Below are 19,099 nucleotides of genomic sequence, written 5' to 3'. Positions count from 1 at the left end.
TATGATTTCTCAAATCTCTGTCCTTTGAGGTTGAGCGTAAAAAAAAAGAGATCACATTGATCACAGTCCAAGGTGTTTCAAAGCAGTAAGTAATCGGGAGTGTTTAATTTTATCTGTTGCGGTATGCATTGCAAGGCGGCTGTGTAATAAAGCCTGTGAACTCGACATCTGAAGGAAGGATTCTTTTTCTGATCACATCCCTATTGAAGTCCATCCATTCGATGAACATGGATGAGTTGACACGCTCAAGCTTGTGCTACTTGCGTGTGTGCCCGTCAAATTAATATGTACTTGACATGATGCTGTATGTTGTCTTCAGCCGAAGCGTAGCGTTTGTCGCAGTCCTGGGGGCCCACAGGGCCACATTTTAGAGAGCTGTAAGTGAGGACGCATGGCGATCTCACTGTTAACCTTCAGCGTAACAAGAACACCCCAGGGCCTAACTTTACAATGATGGATGTAGGGTGGCGGGAGTTAGGGGGCCCCACACACTACCCAGGAATCCCCCTTGGGCCTTTTCAATTACAGTTAGACCAAGCTTCGCACTGTGATGATATGTTGCTTCAAGGCCGTGACATTAATGGAGGGGACAAATGTGATTTGGTGTGGTGTTGACCCTAAAGAGCAAGACACAGACAGAAGCACTCTCATCGCACAGAAATAGCAGGAATAAATGCAAGGTAACTTTTTAGCTTAATTTGTTTACAGTCAACAACAAAATAATTCAAAACAGACCAAATTGTCATTTAGGTTTTTTTTGAAGTGAAAGAACTATTGATGTGAACTGTTTATCATTATCCACGGGCTAAAGGGAGCACAAGGGGCATGAGAGAGAGTAATTAGCCACTAGTGCTGCTTTGAAGAGCCCAGGTAACGGATTTAAGAGTGGCAAAGGGAAAGTGATAGACTGTCCCTTCATCTTTTTCATGATCAATGAGGTAGCATAACCTTGTATTGGATGTATGCTCTGATATGGTAATTGTGTGTGTGTGTGTGTGTGTGTGTGTGTGTGAGAGAGAGTGCGCTTTTAACACATTTAACATAAATAACAGCCACAGTGTTTTTGGCCCATGGATCAGTGCTATGCCAGTATCACTGTTGACTTAAACCAGTGAAGTTTGCTCTCTTCCACAGATGACTTTCAAAAAGAACAAGGCAGAATTGACTGCATCTATTTCTGTCCGCAGGGAATAATCCTGTGTTCGAGGTATCTGGAAGAGGCAGGGGATCAAAAATTCATCAGCTATGCAAAAACAGAGCTTTTCATATAGTCCCTTTTATTAAAGTGGAATATGGCTGAGGCGATTAGTACTTATCTTGAGCTTCAATCCTTTATCTACATTATCTGTACTGTTGTGGTGTGAATGTCATGGTATTCCTTCAGTTATGTAATTGACAAAATTATGCAACTCTTCTGTTTAACTGGGGGAATGCTTATTCCCTTGGAAATGCATTGCCTTCAGTAAAACAAAACCAAAATCCCCACCCTGCTTTGACAGATACCAGGTCAACACATGTAGAACAGAAGAAAGATGAGTATACTGTGGAAACAGTGACATTCTTAATATCTGAAACTTAAGAGCACTACCATAATAAGCCCAGCTATACATCAATCAGTAAAAACTGTACTGTATTTGACTTGTATTATTACCACTTGATCAAACACATAATTAACTATGCTCTGTACATTGACTTGATGTAGGTTATACCACGTTTGAGGGGCCATGAGTAATACTAGAAGCCTATAGGGAAAAGAAGACGCCACTCCGCTCCAGCTTCCTACCACAGAGCTGTACTGTAAGTACAAAATGTTTTGGAATGTATATTTACTTCCTTTTATGATCACATGAAGTAGAGATACCAGCCAGGAACATAAACAACTGAGTAATCGGATCAGGAACCAGCATGGGTTGTTGGTAATACATACGTGAACAAGATGCCAGAGGCTACATGGAGTCACTGACATAATTATCTAAATACGCTTTATTATTAATCCCCATAATAAAAATGGTTGTTCCATGTTGTAAATCCATCATCCAGGATGCCTATATAGATGATCTGTCATCTCATATATCATATCAGATATATTGATATTAATCTATGCTGTGTTTTCTATTATTTCTGTTTAATGGGTGGACAGCCTGAGCAAAGATGGAGACCAATATTTGTCTCGTCCCCTGAGAAAGCCAGATGGGTGGGTGGGTGTGTGTGTGTCAAAATTAAGCCTAGGCCGCAGCAACGTGGAGGACCGAAGTCCTTGTGTGTTCTAGTTCACAGATCACAGAAGTTATGAAAGAGTGCTCTTTGATCATTTCCATTTTTAAAATAATTTCCTTTGAACATTTCAAGTCACTTGTGCTTTTATTTATAAAGCCTATTTAGACAATCAAGGGGTTGAAAATAATTAGGCTCGCATGCACACAAGTGTGGACATGTATTCCCTTTCAATCAGTTAAAACCAGCTCTGGTAATTAAAGTTCTGAGCTGTTACTCTGCCCAACTAATTTTCTTATTAACTGCTGCATTCCTCAGATCTGTTGTCAGCAGAGCACATTTTCATTTGGTTGCTCCTTTCTATTTTCTTCTCTTACAGAAATCCCACTGACCCATATAGTTGATCTCATTTTTCAAGCGTATATTATAGATTCCAAGTTAAGAGAACGGAGGCTCTATTATTAGTCTCATTTGAGTTGCACAACCTCCTTCTAGGTGTTGTTAAAATCCCTGAGTGAAAGAATTACCATCTAATTTGGGTAAGGGTGAGATTACCTCATGCAACTGAGCTGTTTCATCACAGAAAATGCAGGGAGGGCGCCGACTGTTTATAGGCAGCTGAAGGTAGAGACATTCCAGAAACATTTCACGAACATCGCACATGACAACTTGTGATGCCACCTTACTGATGTTTCCCTTAAAAGGTCTCTCACTAACAACAACATCCTATTGATCCTCAGCACCATTTTAACAACCTCCTCACACCTTCTCACACATACACACCTGAGTGGGTATGGATTGAAAATGTTAGCAGTTAGCAGGCTAGCTTTGCCAACACATCCTAGTTGTCAATTAAGCCCAGTCTCTGTGGGATCAGCCCAAGAGGAGTCTTGCACAGGGGTAGAGTGATGAAAATCAGGAGTGTAAATAACGTGTGCTGAATTAATATGCAATACTTAAATTTTTGTGCTGATTAAAAGGCTGTGGCACATGATGAGCTATCAAAACAAGAAATAAACTACTCAGATTAGAATTCTGCTTATAATTGGATAGATGAAAGGAGCAATTAGTTGCAGTTGAGTAATGTTGTTTTTCCCCATCTCCAAGTCAGTTCGTCCTCATTTATTAGAAAAAGGGAAAAAAAAGACAATAATGCATTTGAACCATAAGTCAGTTTCAGTCTAGAATTTTTGGACTTTATTTACTCTCAGTGGTTACTTTATTAGGTACACATGTGTTATCAGTCAACAGCTCTGCAATCTATTCGGACTTTTAAAATTTGTAAATTTAATTATGTTTATTACTGAGGTTGTAGTCAAAGGTGGTTTTGCACTGGGCAACGTTATACTGAGAAGTGTTGACAGGTCTAATTTGTGTCCTCCCTATTTACAAATGAGGGAGGCAGAATTAGAAACACCTTTGAATATAATGCAGGCAACACCACCAACTATAACCTCACTGCTAAAACATATAATTGAATTTTCACTGCACAGTTGAACACAGTAAGCCTCATAAAAGTAGACTTCATGGTAGCACAGCTGTAAGGGATTGCATTAGATTGTACAACTGTGCTGAATAAAGTGAACACTGAGTGATTTTCTTCTTATTGTGATGCTCCGATGTGCTGTAGAGGCTAGAGGGTCAAACAATACTGCATCCATCACAAAGTTGCAACTATACACGCAGGTTCACTATTTTAGATTTTAAATAGTTAGCACATACCACTCAGCTGCTATTTTATTGGGTACATCTATTGTAACCTAATGCAGTTAACCAACGCAATGGAAACCCATATTTTAAGCATTTATAGGCAATATAAAGTTTTATTAAATGCTGTATAACACATGTAATGTACTATATACCAACATTTTTAAACGTTGATGAATCATCACTATTTGGCAACAATTATAACTTCTTCTCTAATGAAATATTTTATTTTATACTGTAATACATTATAACTGTTTTACTATAGCCAGTCATTCATTATCTCCACCTCTGGGAGCCCATAGAAAGAGTTTTTGATAAATGCGTTATAGTGTGTTGTAACCCATTTATTAAACGGTTTTATACTGCTTGTGAAGGCTAAAAATACGGAGCCATAAAGTGTTACCAATACTTTGTGGTCATATTGGAGGATGTTCTTTGTAGTGCTGTTGCTTTATAGAGGTGTTTCTAATATCTGTGCCTTTGTTGATATAAATGTGATCTCACAAAACATTAGAAACACCTTCCAGCATAACGCACTACAACTCAAAAGAACAACAAACTAGAGCTTTTAAAATGACCATAGCATTGAATCCACACCTCTCTAGAACCGTTGTTATGTAACACAGTAACATTATAACCTTTATGAAGTGAGTGTTTACTGCAGGGCTGTATTCAGCTGAGTTTGAGCTTTGCATACTTAACAAACTGACACTTGAGTCTAAATCCTTTATGAGCTTTTAAAGGACAAAAACTGCAGGTGTAGTGGGGAAATTGTGTCAATTTCTCTCTTTCATTCTCTTTACCTCCATGATGCTTAGTCAATATATGTGATTTTTTTATTTATTCTTTTAATAATGGTACTTATTTTACTGTTTAAATGTGATGTGCTAGCTGCTGAGGGTCTGATGAGCAGTACTGCCTTGCAGTTTCCTTTTATGGGAAAAGGGCCAAGATGACCATGTGTCACTCTGCTATTGCACCGACCTTACTCATCAATCAGAAATCAAAGCTTTGACAGTTGCTAACATTAAAGGGCTTCTGCTAGCATGTCCTGTGCCAAGAGGCCTCTTTCTGCTGAGCATATTAATATACTGTAGGTCACAAGGAGGCTCATCACTGATCATGAAGGGAAGGGTAGATTCTCCTGAGCTACACCAGGCACACGTCTAGTCAATATTCATTTTGCAATCAGTCATCAAAGACAGTGCAATAGTGGACCACTGGAATGATTGAAGCGGTTTGACCCACTATTTATTTTTATATCTACCAGGATTTTACAGTTGCCAAATTTTATAGAAAAAAAACATAGAGATTCATCCCAGCATTAAATAAATAAATAAGTAATATAATATAATAATTGATACGTTGGGGTGGCCTCTAGCTCACCCAGTAGGAGCGTTCACCCCATGTAGGCTAAGTCTTGCAGTGGCCTGGATTTGATTCCGACCCACGGCGTAATTGATACGTTAAGGTTTCTTATATAACTGGTTATTTGTACAAGAAGAACTGCTTTACTTGTTGATGGTAGACTACTTGCATGTTGCCTAAAGGCCTGCAGACATGTTTGTATTTCTGGCTGAATAATAAATTCAGCTGGCTGCAATAAAGCCAACAGTGATGTCATAACTGCCAATTGCAGGCTGTGTCAAAACCCCCAAACGTCTATCTGCGTTTAGGTGTGCTCACTACGTTCTTTCTCCGCCCCTTTTGGGATTTTTGACTGCGGCAAGACGTCTGTTTATCTGAACAACTAGAAGAACTTAAACTGAATCGCTTTTGCATTTGAGTTGTGTCTTTAAAATGTCAAGGAAGTCCGGTTAACATTCAAGCTAACTACTGTAACTCTCTTTGATCTGCTGCTTTAACCACACATTATTAATCACATTACGGTACGTTTTTGGCAGACTGACTTTTTGTCACATTTTTGTCCAATTTGGAGGAAGTTAAAGTAGTAACGTGTGAAATGTCTGTAATGTAAATTTAAAGTGTGCATTGCAGCATGCTTGTTAGATTTTGTATTACTACTTCTAGAACTTCTATCAATGTGACTGTGGCCATTATGTTTATCAGAAGTTAACTCTTCTGTATAATACACATGCCGGAAAATGCACTGCATACTGCTGCTTTACAGCATTAGCAGTGTCCAGTGAGTTAGTGCTGTTTTTCACAGGTGGTGTCTGTCAAAATGAGATGGAACCACAAAGCCCCAGTTAGACAAAATATGTGCAACAAAACATGCATATTTCATGATGACTGACAAGACATTCTGAGTTGGCACCATGTACCGAGCAATGTACTTTATGCCTTTACCAGTATTTAGAGTATCTTAATTCTTATGCAGAGATTGTGATTTAGCCTTTTTTGTGTGTACCAGGACATGTTTATTGGCTAATAGGCCTTTGTTAGTAGTACTCTATTTATTTAATACAATTGTAGTGTGAACAGAAGGAATAATAAACAGGCTGACTAAACATACAATTCTTCTTTTGGGCTGAGAAAACCCTGTGTAAGGACACAAAAGGGGGACGTTTCCACTGCGGAAAGTAAATTCTTTTGAAGTGGAACTAATCATCTGAGGGATGGTTCTCGTTGTCCTAACAACGCAGTTGAATTGGAATGAGCCTTCTTTTTTGTGGAAGACATGTTTTCTTTTTTTCATTCAGAGCTGATGATGATAGTAGTTTCACGCCCTGTCCACCCACATTGTCCGTCCAAACTTCTTTGCAGATAAGTCTTTACTTGGAGACGCCGAACACACGGCGGGTGACTCTTAGTCTGTGACGTCAGCCCCACTCCTCTGTCTCCCAGTCTTTACGCTTTTTAATACCGTTAGAATGAAAAGGGAATCTCACAGAAAATCCTCTCCAATAACAGTTCTTTCTTAGAGTGTGAAAAGATCAAGACTACTCCAGTATCATAATGTATTGGTCACTCTTAAGATAATACTGCTCTAATGTTTAAACTTTTAATTGCTTGGTTAATTATGAGTTAAATGTGTACAGTGTGCACATTTTGTTGTTGTTGTTGTTGTTGTTTTAAATATGGCTGTAGTATGTCATACACACACTTTTTTTCTTACTCTGATTTACTACCTTAAATATAACTTAACAATTTCCCTGAGGGGATCAAGAAAGTCTTCTGAATCTGATTTAGATACATTGTCCGTCTTAGGATACTCTAGGTTTAGTGTAGTGTAGTTTCTGAGTGTAATTTGTTATGAAAATAGTCCAAATATTCTGCAGTAAGGGGCTTTAATGTTCTTGTTTCTTTTTATTATGTTAGAATATCTTGAATGCAGCAGTTAAAGCTACTATTCAAGGTTCAAACACTGATATTTGTGTTTTAATTGCATTTCTCAAATTAAAACACATCCAAACTAAAAGCTACAAAAACTAATAAAGCTGCAGCTTCAAGTTGGATTCATTACTTCTAACATATCAATATCTTAAATTAATATTAAATCGTTGTGTAGTTTTTATTTTTCTGAACATGGTCAAAGGTGGAAATAACTTTTTTTTCTTGTGTCAGTGTAATTAACCCCTCAAAGATTTATTAAAAAGACAATGAAGAAAAGGAAATAAAAGACCTGTTAGTGTTTGCATGTTTTATAGACTGAGTGTAAACCAAATAATTCTAGGTCTAAATTAAGTGTATGTAGCGCCAATTACTGTTGAGGCGAAAGCCAGTCATTTACGAGACATTAAGTGAACTATTCTTTTCCTACACATCCGTATATTCGTCTGTATATTACTACTTTTATTAGGCTGTAAAAGGTTGCAGCAAAGTGAACGCAAGAGACTGAACATAATGTTCTTCTAACTGAAGATACTGCTTGCCATTTACAAACCAAGTAAGCAATTATTGGCTGGAATGATGAGGTCGGTGATTCACTGCGACAACTCTTTTGTCTTGAGCTGAAGGGATGTAATGTGTGCTCCAGTTTGAGTCCAGGGTCTCCTCATGCGCCCTCAGGGAATTAAGAAAGGTAACTTTGGCTGTCTGACCTCGGACTAAGAGAATTCCAATCTCTTACCGTTACTAAATCTTTATCTTCACACAGGCTGTATAGCTTCGCCTCTCTTGAGTTATAAACTGTCGGCCTTTCTGCTAGTCCCATAGTCATCCAGCCGTTTTATTGTCTCAGTGGGGGTACAGAGTTCAGGCAGCAGTCATCCCTAAAACAGAGGTGAGCTGTTTAGGGAAGCATCTTGGCTACTGTGCTAACTTATCATTCAGACCTGTCAAGGCTTTGAAGGAGAACAAAACAAACACAGGGTGGATTCTTCATTGTAAACTGGTTGTAGATTTTAGTGTGCAGTCTCACGAATAAACAAAAGCTCTTGTTGCACTTGTTTAAAGTTTAAAAATGATTTACCTCTATCTGAAACAAGCAGATAATTTTTCATTTGATACACCATCTTTACAGTGTAAAGCTCATTGGAATGGAAATGATAGCATACATTATCAATCAAATGTAAATGAAGCATAATTAAGATTTAACATCATTAGATCAGATCTTATGAGCTTATTATTATTGGATTACTATATTTGTAATATTCATGCTTTTGCATGGCTCTATTCAAATCTTTCCTACTGTGTTTTCATACTTATTATATATTCAAACTTCTGATGGCTGTATAAGTTTGCATTATTCATATATTTTCTCATAGATGATTTATGAATTTTCAGAATTTGCTATGATTTACGTTTCAGATATGTTATTTTTTTAAACCCTCCAGAATGGCGGCCTGTTGGCATGACATTTCTAAATATAGCCAGAGATTTGACAAACAATTTAGACCCAATATCTGTGTTGCTAGCTATAGTAAAGTATTTGTATTAAAGAGGCAGGTGGCAGCCAACTGAACAAAGTCATTTCTTCATACATTCATAAATCTACAGGCTATTCATTTATTGCTGCAGCTTTTCACACACCAACGTAAGTGTATTTTGACTGCTGATGCAGGATTTGGTTGCAGTTTGTTCACAGCGATGTCACACAGGGGGGATCTCTGGTTGCAGTGACAGGAGGAGACAACTCTTGTCTTCTAAAGACAAAAACAGCAGGATTAGCCTTGACTTTTTTCTTTAATTGTGAAACAAATGGATGTTGAATCTGTTTGCCACTGTCTGCTCTACACTGCATATTTCTCAACTGAAGCTTCAAACACACACACACACACACACACACACACACACACACACACACACACACACACACACACACACACACACACACACACACTATTACTGACTGGAGCAGGTTAAGGCAAGACACAGCAGATAAGCTTGTGGCACATTAAAATGTAGGCCACTTTTAGATGGTTAGAAGCAAATCAGCCCTTTAGAGGATACAAAACCAAGAATCCTCAAAGAACTTAATTTTTTCTTTCCAGTATAGCAATTACCAATTTTAAAGCCATGGAAAGCACACTGTACTGTAAACATTGATGAGGAGGCCAATGTCCTAGAAATGCAAATTGGTTATGGCAATGCCCAGAAATTATAGCAATGCCCAGGACTACGTTTTCTTAACAGAGCAATTGGTCAGTGGTGATGTATTATCTTCATATCTTCCAAATATCCCTTGGCTTGCTTTGTCATTTCTACATGCCATGTAGCTGGTTTCCATTGTCATCATGGCAGACTGGGAGCCGGGGAGAGGACGCCAGTTCTGTGCCAATTGGCTGAAGCAGTGAAAACACAAGGCAAACACAGCACCATTCTAATCTTTATCGTTCCAGGCACGAAGGTCACTTTTGTCACAATTGCTGTTTTTATGTGTTCCATTAGTCATAAGACAGATTCTATATACCATGCATGGATCTATAAATCTTCTTACAGTAAACCATAACTCTCACTGCTTTTCATCACGTATGTATACGTAACAGAGTTAAGTACAAGATTCAGCCCATGTACACCATTAAAATGTGGTTTTTCATCTTAAAATTAAGAGAAAATAGTTTAGTTAGAGAAGTTATACAGACAAGTTTATGTAATAATGGGAAACCCAGAGCCACTCAAACAGGAAATGTCCAAAAATGTTATAAGGATTTAAATGCACATCTAACTTAAACTCTAACTAAATATTTCTCTTGTTTTTTTTGTGCAAGATTTATATAACAACCTCTGTACAGATGGTAGGAATGTTGGTTTTACATTTGAGTTGACTGTTCCCCAATTCTGTTAAAACCAAACAAATGCTGCTTTTTTTGCTGTGCTGCATTCACTGTAGCTTTCAACAACCTTAAGTTATTCTATAGCTTTATCAGTTTTCATGCGGGTCTCCAGCCTGTGGACCTATCCTCCTGGTGGTGCTTTGCTTGGTAGACAATAGTCCTGCAAATATCAGGGGCCAAGTCATTATCTCCTGCTCAGCAGGTGTAGACATTATTGGAGTGTTGAACTAATGATATGTAATGAGCTCTCTGTGACACATGTCTAGCCATGTCTTAATATCATGGGGCCCATTAATAGATAACAGCATCATAATTAGCTTCGTTGGGAAGCCGAACCTAGGCTTATAAATGTAACAAACTAAATTTAAGTTGTGTGTGCAGTTTCACGTGCTGTGTGTTCCTGCACAGGGCAACACAAGTGTATTAATATGGCTTTTACTGTTGTCGAGTGAATTTAGTTTGTGCATCAACACGGGGATGCTTACATTCTATCAAAGCACTGATACTAAGCATAGGCTTCACACAAGTGCACTTTCTAAATGTGCACATGTGTAATTGTAACGACTTTTCTTTTTTAAACAAACGCCAATAAATTTATTCCAGGACTAACAGAGGGATGAGTCAGAATTTGTTCAGTGTTTTCAGTTTACTTAGTACATTTAACGGCCAAGACAAAAATACACGTCTGTCTTAAAAATGTATATTGGAAATGGTTGTTATGTTGTACCCACTGCAAACACTTTCAGCCCTGTGCAGGTTTCCTAGCAACAGCAAACAAAGGAAGGACCCATCTCAAGTTTCCCGTGGAGCGGCCAGTCCAGTGTGCCTTTGATCTTGACTGGGAAAATAGCTGAGTGGGCACTACTCGCATTTGTCTTTCATTTACTCCAGCCCCCCCGCCCTCCTCCCAAAATGTTCCCTGAAACAGCCAAATCTTCATCTGTCCCCAGCAACCAACACCCCTTCTGGATAATCAACCATAGCGAAGGAAGTCATTGAAGCCCTACAAAGTTTAGTCAAAATTGGACGTGTTTTGTTTTGGAGTATAGTTGCTTCCCTTAGAAGGCTATCATTTGGGGTTATTCTGTGTAGGAAAGTGAGTGTGTAAACCAAGATGTTGTTTCATCTTTTGTTTACATGGTCTCAATGGTAGTCTTACTGCAGAATTTATCAATCAGTGTCCCGGGACTTTGAGATAAAGCCTTAATAAATGCATAACGTGCCTTTCACCCTGCCTTTGCCAGTGTTTTCTACAGGCCAACTGAAGACTGGGCACATGGTGCACCTGATGTGTATTTTAAAAGTCCTGTAGCTACGACAGAGTGCTCTTATTTTGAATTCCACATTTAAAAAGTAGGCTGCACACAGGAAAAATAATATTTTGTGCTCGGTTTTCTACATGCTTGATAATGCTTTCTAAGTAAGTCCCAGGAATCTAAATATAAATGACTCCCCCATTCAATGCATACACACGACCAACGAGAGATAGGGCAATGTGCTGTATCTTAGGGCTATTGAATATTATCTTACTCCAGTACTTTACTCTGCTTTCATCCAAAACAGCTCAGGCTGCTCAGGAGATTTAACAAATTGAAGTGTTTCACACTGTTTTGGTGTAATTTACTGTAATTGATGTTTCCATCTAGTGCCGAGGCCTTCTAAAGCAATTGCTTGTGTTTGTAGGAAGACATGCAGCCCAGTGGGGTGTATTGACTCAGGCTGTTGACTAATACTGCTCTATTGGCATGCTTTAATGCTCTCCCATTGTTTGACTTAACAGACTCCTTTGGAAAGCTAAAAGTACACCCCAAAACAGCTTAAGATGGGGATCAGAGTATGTTTTATACTTTTTTTTCACACTGCTGTAGCTTTGAAATGGAAATAAACAAGTTTTATTTTTGTGTGAATGGGTCATCATGGGTTGTCTAACCTAGATCTCTAACCCTACTTGGGATCCGACTCGCTTCTCCCGTTGATCTCAACAATGATTGTAGTTTTCATAAGAAGGAGAAAACATTGAAACACAGTTAGCTTGTTAATGACATGTACAAAACAGTGGTGGTAGGCCCGGTTCTTTTGTTAATAACCCATGTTTACTTTAAGAGTAGCCTGGTGTAAGTGTTTCAGCAAACCTTCCATATTTTACATTGGTACAAGATGTATTCACATCCTAAACTAAAGTAAAAGTAGATGTAAAAATACTTCAATTCCTACTCCAAGTCCAAAAGTATTTGCAGCTAAATGTATTTAAATATATAAATAATAATTTCTCTCTGAAATGTATTGGGGAGAAGAAAGAAGTTACATAAAATAGAAATACTTAACTAAAGTAGAAGAATGTACATTGCAAATACAAAAGTACAGTACTTAAGAACTGTAAATGTGCTCAGTTACTTTCCACTGCTGCATATTCACTATAATATTGATACATGAGATATATATGAGGTTTGTGTGTTTAAAGGTAGAAAAACAGACATTTCAAAACCAGGCAGGTATTGTTTTTTTCACCAAATACATTATGTCACAAGGAACTCTGATGCATAGCAATAGAGATATCATGAGAAATAATAGTATGTTATGCTGTGAGATATTTTTGATTGAAAGCTCAGATGCATTTAAAGGGTCAGGGGAAAGCTAGTAATTGGCCTTTGAGTTGAGATTATCTTGTAAAACTGTTTCCAAGGTGAAGAATAAACTTTCACGCTCAGTATATTTTAATGATAAACATATTAAATGCCATATTATCTCGCAGAGCTGTGTTGGCTTTGTTGCTCCTGCATGTACACCAGCTGATAGCTTTTTTGTTGCCACATGTCAGTTGCAATTTAACATACTATATCACATTTACGTGAAGGTACATGTAAACACACACTGCAATTTGTCAAAACGCTGCAAAACATTTGACATGGCTGTGTTTTGCTTACAATATTTTGTGTGAATGTTATTTGTGTATTTTAAGCATCCTTTAGAGAGAAGAAAAAACATATTTCATGTGTTATAGAGACGCTTGATTGTGAGGAACACTCGTCCTAGCTGGATCCTATTTTGGTTCGTCAAAGCAGAGCTGCAGAACAGCAGGTTGTTTTATTCCTTCGTTATCCTTGTGAGTAAGGATTGGGTTGTTACATGTGAGCGCCACCTTTACCTGCCTGTATTCTCCCCTGCATTCACTTTACACACTGAGAAGTCTCACATTTGTTACCTCACAATATTCAATGCTATGTAGTCGCATTGCTCAGCACAAGACCTGAGGCAGAAAGGTACACTGTGCCAGCATGACACAGGATGGTAAACAAAAGGTTGTGATCTACTACAGAGAAATTGAGGTGCTCAGATATGCAGACCTGTACCTTTCAAGCAGTCTTGTGACCTGGAAAGGCCATTAAAGATTTGGTTTTTCCTCTAACCGTCAAAAAAACTTTTTTCTAACTAAAAGGGTTCCTGTGGGTAGAAAAAAAGGAACATTTGAAGACGTTTTTTCTCTCTTGCATAAATCCAACCATTCCAAACCATTTTAGCATATGTATTTATAGCGCGTTTCTGATTCAAAATCCTGCGCAAAAAGGTTGTTGTGGCAATCAAGGATCATCACATTACCCCTGACAAAAAAAAAAAGCATGTCTTCATGCTTGTCTGCATCAAACCCCACACAGAGTTCTACCCCTCTAATATAACTGCATGTGCCATCTGACTCTGACAACAATGTTGGGGTGGTGAATATTTTAATATCCTCCTGAGCCCTAAGCATGCCCATTTACTGTCAACTTTTAATTCATCCGTTTATATGCTTATCAAATATAGGTGTCCTGAAAGGTACTTTATGCTGGAAACATTTCAATATTTAGCCGTACCGTCGCAGAAGGGTGAGGCTAATTTTCTCTGAAAGTATCATATCTGCATTTGTTCAGTTACATAAATTTGCCAATTTGCTATTTTTTAAAGGCAAAACTTGACTACCTTAAGAGGATTTTAATGCCGGCTGAGTTCAGAACAGCTTTATCTGATAGAACTGGTTTCTGACGCTGTAAATTGAGTTGTGGTGATGGGCAGTGTATCTCGGAACCAAGAATATACTTTAAAGATCATGGTTCTTGTTAATTGCCTGTGAATATTACGAAAATGTCAGCATTTGAAGACAAATGTGTTTTTTATGATCTTGATATTTTACAGTTTGTAAAAACTTAAGTTTCAATATAACTTCCAGGGACCAGTAGCAGCATTGCAGACAACAGAACAGCACCTTGCTGGGCACAACACATCACCTTTAATTATTACAACATTTTGGTACAATAATAATTGTATTACCCACGGATGTGTTTTGCTAGGCTTCTAGTGTTCGGGTTCTAGCACCATTCTTGATCTAGCACACTTGTTCATCTCCAGTATGTGACCCGCATGGGACCAGATTATAAATGGTCGGTTTACCCAAATAACAATAAATAACTAATATTTATTTTCATTTGCTTCTAGTTAATTGCACCATGCAATAGGATTTAGCTCAATTGAGGCTTGTTTTGAGATATTCATCTTATTTACAATCAAACAAAAGCTAAATAAAGCCATGCTTTTTTTCAGAAACAATGGCCCTGTTACTCTGTGTAATCCAAAAACCTCAAATAAGTTTTCAATGGAACAACTTTTATTTTGAAGAAATAGTTCTGTTCAATTGGTGGAATGACAAATTAAATTAAACCAAAACTATCTGTATCGCTAGATGTCTCAAGTTTTTTTTTCTTTTGTAAACCCAAAAGCCACTCACTGCGCCGTAACTTGTACTGTAGTCTGTCGCTCGTGGGTCGACGGACTTCATTTATTACTAACGCAATAACCATGCTTTGAGGGACAATATTGTTCCTGCAGTCCTGTGAGTTACCTTAATGTCTCTGCTCATTTGCAGATTATTCAGTCCCAGTCACTCTAGCACCAGATTGCAAAAGAGATCACTTTCATTTTCGTCTGTGAAAGAGGATGTTTCAGTGTGGAGGTTTTTCTCATTTGCCTGGGCCAAACCCACCTACACTTTAACAACGTGTCATAATATGAGTGTAGACCATTGTAGTGGCAGCTGCAGTTAAGTTTTGCATGACATATAAAAACCTATAAAATTATAAATGACCAACTTTTAGAGGGTTAAGTATGCTGTTTATCAATGCTGTTTTCTGCGTTTCTGGATTTTCTGGAATGTAGACTTCTACACAGAAATAAGAATACTGTAGATTTTCACATCACAGAGGTCTGCAATAACTTCAACCTAAGAATATCTTCTTTTCACCTCCAGGGCTCTTCGTTGAGTTCCTCATCCATTTCAAAAGATTTCCATTGGAATCTATAAAAAATGTGCAACACTTGCATGGCTATTTAGAGTAATGCAAAGATACATTACACCATCTCAATCTGTGTCAGCCTATATGCTATGTACACTTGGAAGACATCAGTGTCTGTTTGTGCCATATAGAATTATCACCTTAACTATATGACATTTCTGGAGAGAGAAAAAACAATCATGGCACAGACGGAGTGGGGGTGGGGTGGCATTTGTCAGTGCTCTCATTGGGGTTCAAAAGTAGAATGTAAAATGTCTGTCTTTGTCTAATCCAACACATTTTATTTTTGTAACTGCGAAATCTGTTCAGGGACCCCAACATTTTTTCCAACTGTCAGGGTGTCATTTGTCAGAAAAAAAGTGAAACTCATATCCCACCCCCGGTCCTTCTGTATGTTGTGAGGTTATAGCTGTTTCCAACACACAAGGTGGGGGCGTATAAGGTACACACACGTTGACATGGCGACTTGTCACATCAAACACACATACACTTCTTGGTCATTTTGCCCTGCGGAAAGCGCTTTTGCGATCTCCTGCCTTCCTCCTTGACACTGTTATGTCCTATAGTCTCACCCTCAATCAGTGAACGATGGCTTTTTTTTAGGAGCCAAAGCCATTGGACTAGCAAGAATTGTCCCTCATGATGGAGATGTCAACCTTCAGGGTAGCCCTTTGCTCTTTAATGTCTAATTTCTTGTTCTCCTCCTCCTCCTCCTCCTCCTGCTGCTTCTTCTTTCCTTTACCGATGGTTTCTCTCTGCCAGCAGCCTGCACAGTTAGGCCGTCGAGCCATTAATGAGTCCCAGCACTGATAATGAAGCCACACAGGTGGTCTGAGCCAGTGTGGCACAGGAGCTGGAGCACAGAAGGAAGGTAGATTAGGATAATTACCTGGCCACGGGGGAACGATGTGTAAGATATGTCACTTCTTCGATCGACGAAGGAGCAAGTGCGATATAATGAGGTGCAGACACCCTTTTCTCAGAAAGGGAAAAAATGAAACAAAATTGAAAAATTAGTTCCTAATGATCAAAATGTGAAATTTTGCATTTTTGATTCTTTTGGGACACTGATTGCTCCTTCTCTGTTTTTGCAGGTGTCTTCTACATCCCTCACGTATGTATGTATTTGTTGTTTATGTAGCTGTGCTTTAGGTTTCTCACATATACTGTACATAAGTCCTAAATATCCCCACTCACAGAGACTTTGAGGCCCTGTGAGGTCAGGTTTTAAATTATGGTCTGCACCCACACCAAGCTTTCTCTCCCCACTACTGTAAATCCATTTTCCACACAACGCATTTCAAATCAAAGCAGCGTCACCATGACACGCCTTAGGAAACATTAAGCCATAGTGCAGTACTTTCATGTATGATAGCATAGCCCCTGTATGCTTTGATGTGCTCACTTTTTAATGCTTTATTAATAACAACACACTGGCTCCTTCTCACACCAACATCAGCTTCTGGTGCTCCTTTTTCTCCTCCTGAACTACATCCCTCACTCCTTCCAAGCCTCAGCTCCTTCATCCCTCCCCAGCCCCTGAGCCTTGTCTCAGGATTGGCCTGTTTGTGTTTGGGAAAGGGATTAGAGGGAAGGACATGGGCTTTGAGATGAAGAGAGTTACAAAGACCTATCAGAGGGCAGAGAGTACAGAGCGCTTCATCCCCATTGGTTGCTGTGGTATTCAGACACGTCTTCATTTCTTGCAGCCATCCTCTTCGAAGTGCCCAGCTTTCATTTCCACGCCCGGGGAGGGAAGCAGGGAGGGGGGGGTCAGCATGGTCAGGACGCGTGTTTGCTTGCATGCTGTGTGCTGTAAACATCTTAGATATACAGAAGGATGAGCGCGTAGACACTGATAGCACTCACCTGCTCAAGGCTGGCCAAAATACAAATGCTGGAACAGTTAAGTGCCGTTCTCGCTAAATGGGATCTTCGACTCATAGACATGTAAAACCTACTTAGAAAACAAATTTCTCTCATTATTTCAGCTTTATCCCCACACATTGTGCATTAGTGTTCCAGGCAAGGCACCCCAAAGCACATAATGGCTGTTCAGTATTTGCTGATGTTTTTTTTAATAATTTCAAAGAAATGTCAACAATTTACTGGATCACTTATATCAGCCTCCCCACATTCACAGGCGTCTGCAGATGTCCACAAACATCTGCTGAATTAATGTTCTGCTTTTGTATTTCCTTTTAGTCTTTGTTCCTGTTTGATGTTTCTTTCCTCTTTCTGTTGTGTAGCATCATTGAATCTTGATGTTTGTTATCGTAATTTCAGCCCACAACTTCTGCAGCAGTTTCTCAAGTCATTTAAATGCAATATGTGGTGTACTAAAGAAACACATTTCCATTTCTTTCAAAATGTGCTCTATGCAGCTAAATCTTAAAGCTCTAAATGAATCTGCATGTATTTATGTTGTCATGTTTACCAAACTGGCATGTATGCACACTCACCAATTAGTCAGTGTTATGCAATGTTTTATACACAGATTTGACAGCATTCTGCAGTGGAAATCCTTCCTAAAGTTCTCATATGATGCCTGTTGAGCTTGTTGTGCACCACCAGACTGTTGTCAATATTTGCCTGATTGTTAGGATGCAGCCAGTTGACTCTGTCTGTCTGAGCAGTGATATGACTGAGAGCTGTGGGGCTGGGCCCCAACCGACTCCAATCTCTTCCTCGCCCATATTAGACCTGCGTAGTCTGCAGGCTCTCTGGGGTCACCTGGCTCCCCTCCCAGCCATCCCTGGCCAGATCAATTGCGTAGGCCATCCCAGCACAGAGACCAGGGTCATTTTGCAGGGCCTCCTGCCCACTTCCCGACCCCTAGTGTTCCATTTCGGACAAAGGGTACATTTCCTTTCCATTTCCATCCACCCTCTTTTTGCTGTTGTGCAAACAGGTTAAGGACATGGAGCCTGTACAGCTCCTCTCTGTGATCGTCTTCAGCCTTCTCCTCCGTTGCCCACAAAGTTAGAGAGGGTGAGCGATCAGTCCCATCTAAACACCAACTCAAAATCTGTTTTTGAATGCAGACCTCTTAACGTAGAAGGGACTTGGTCATTTTTTGGTTACCTTTACTTTTGGTTACATACTTTTTTAATGGACTGGACTGGCGGGTGTTGAGTGGACTTAAATCTTGTATACCGTGCATCCAATAAATATTCTAAATTAAGTGAGAAAAAATACTACATCATTGTTATTCATTCATATGATACATTTTTATTCAGACATTATTACATTATAGTATGATACAAAAGACGTTAAGGTAATGGTTTATAATGATGCATTAAGTGTACTTGTTGGCGCTCACTTGAAACATGTTTCATTATTAACTGAACAACAGATCTGCTATGGTATGAATCTCTCCATCTCTTTCCCTGTTGGTCAAGCCACAAATGGCAGGGCTATCGAACACACATTATTCTCTATGAGGACTGTTGGACAATTAGCGCCAAGAATACATATTAATCAATCGAGATTTTTGAATCTGTTTAAAGCCCAGACATTTTTTCCCCCTCCAATACATTAGCAGATCTCAGTATGTCCGCCACTCTTGTGAACAGGGATGAGAAGGAGATAGAGGGAGAGGAAATAAAGGTCTGATGAGTTTGGCAAAGAGAGGATGGAGGCTGAGACAGATGGCATGAAGTCTGCAGCACTCTG

At 39.0% G+C, this 19,099-nt stretch overlaps 1 long non-coding RNA gene across 2 annotated transcripts in view; it reads left to right on the top strand.

The window, feature by feature from the left end:
• The window catches only part of LOC117951834, a 78,454-nt gene extending 62,035 nt beyond the window's left edge, over nt 1–16,419 (top strand). For both annotated transcript variants that reach the window (XR_004658258.1, XR_004658257.1), the window contains exons 3-4: nt 1,703–1,797; nt 16,187–16,419. This is a non-coding gene — a long non-coding RNA (uncharacterized LOC117951834). The remainder of the gene's footprint in view (nt 1–1,702; nt 1,798–16,186) is intronic.
• Nucleotides 16,420–19,099: the final 2,680 nt, after the last annotated feature.

Source organism: Etheostoma cragini, chromosome 10 (assembly GCF_013103735.1).
Source record: "Etheostoma cragini isolate CJK2018 chromosome 10, CSU_Ecrag_1.0, whole genome shotgun sequence".
Taxonomy (NCBI): Eukaryota; Metazoa; Chordata; class Actinopteri; order Perciformes; family Percidae; genus Etheostoma; species Etheostoma cragini.
The sequence above is the reverse complement of the archived record's forward strand: the minus strand, read 5'-3'. Positions and strand labels throughout refer to the sequence as shown.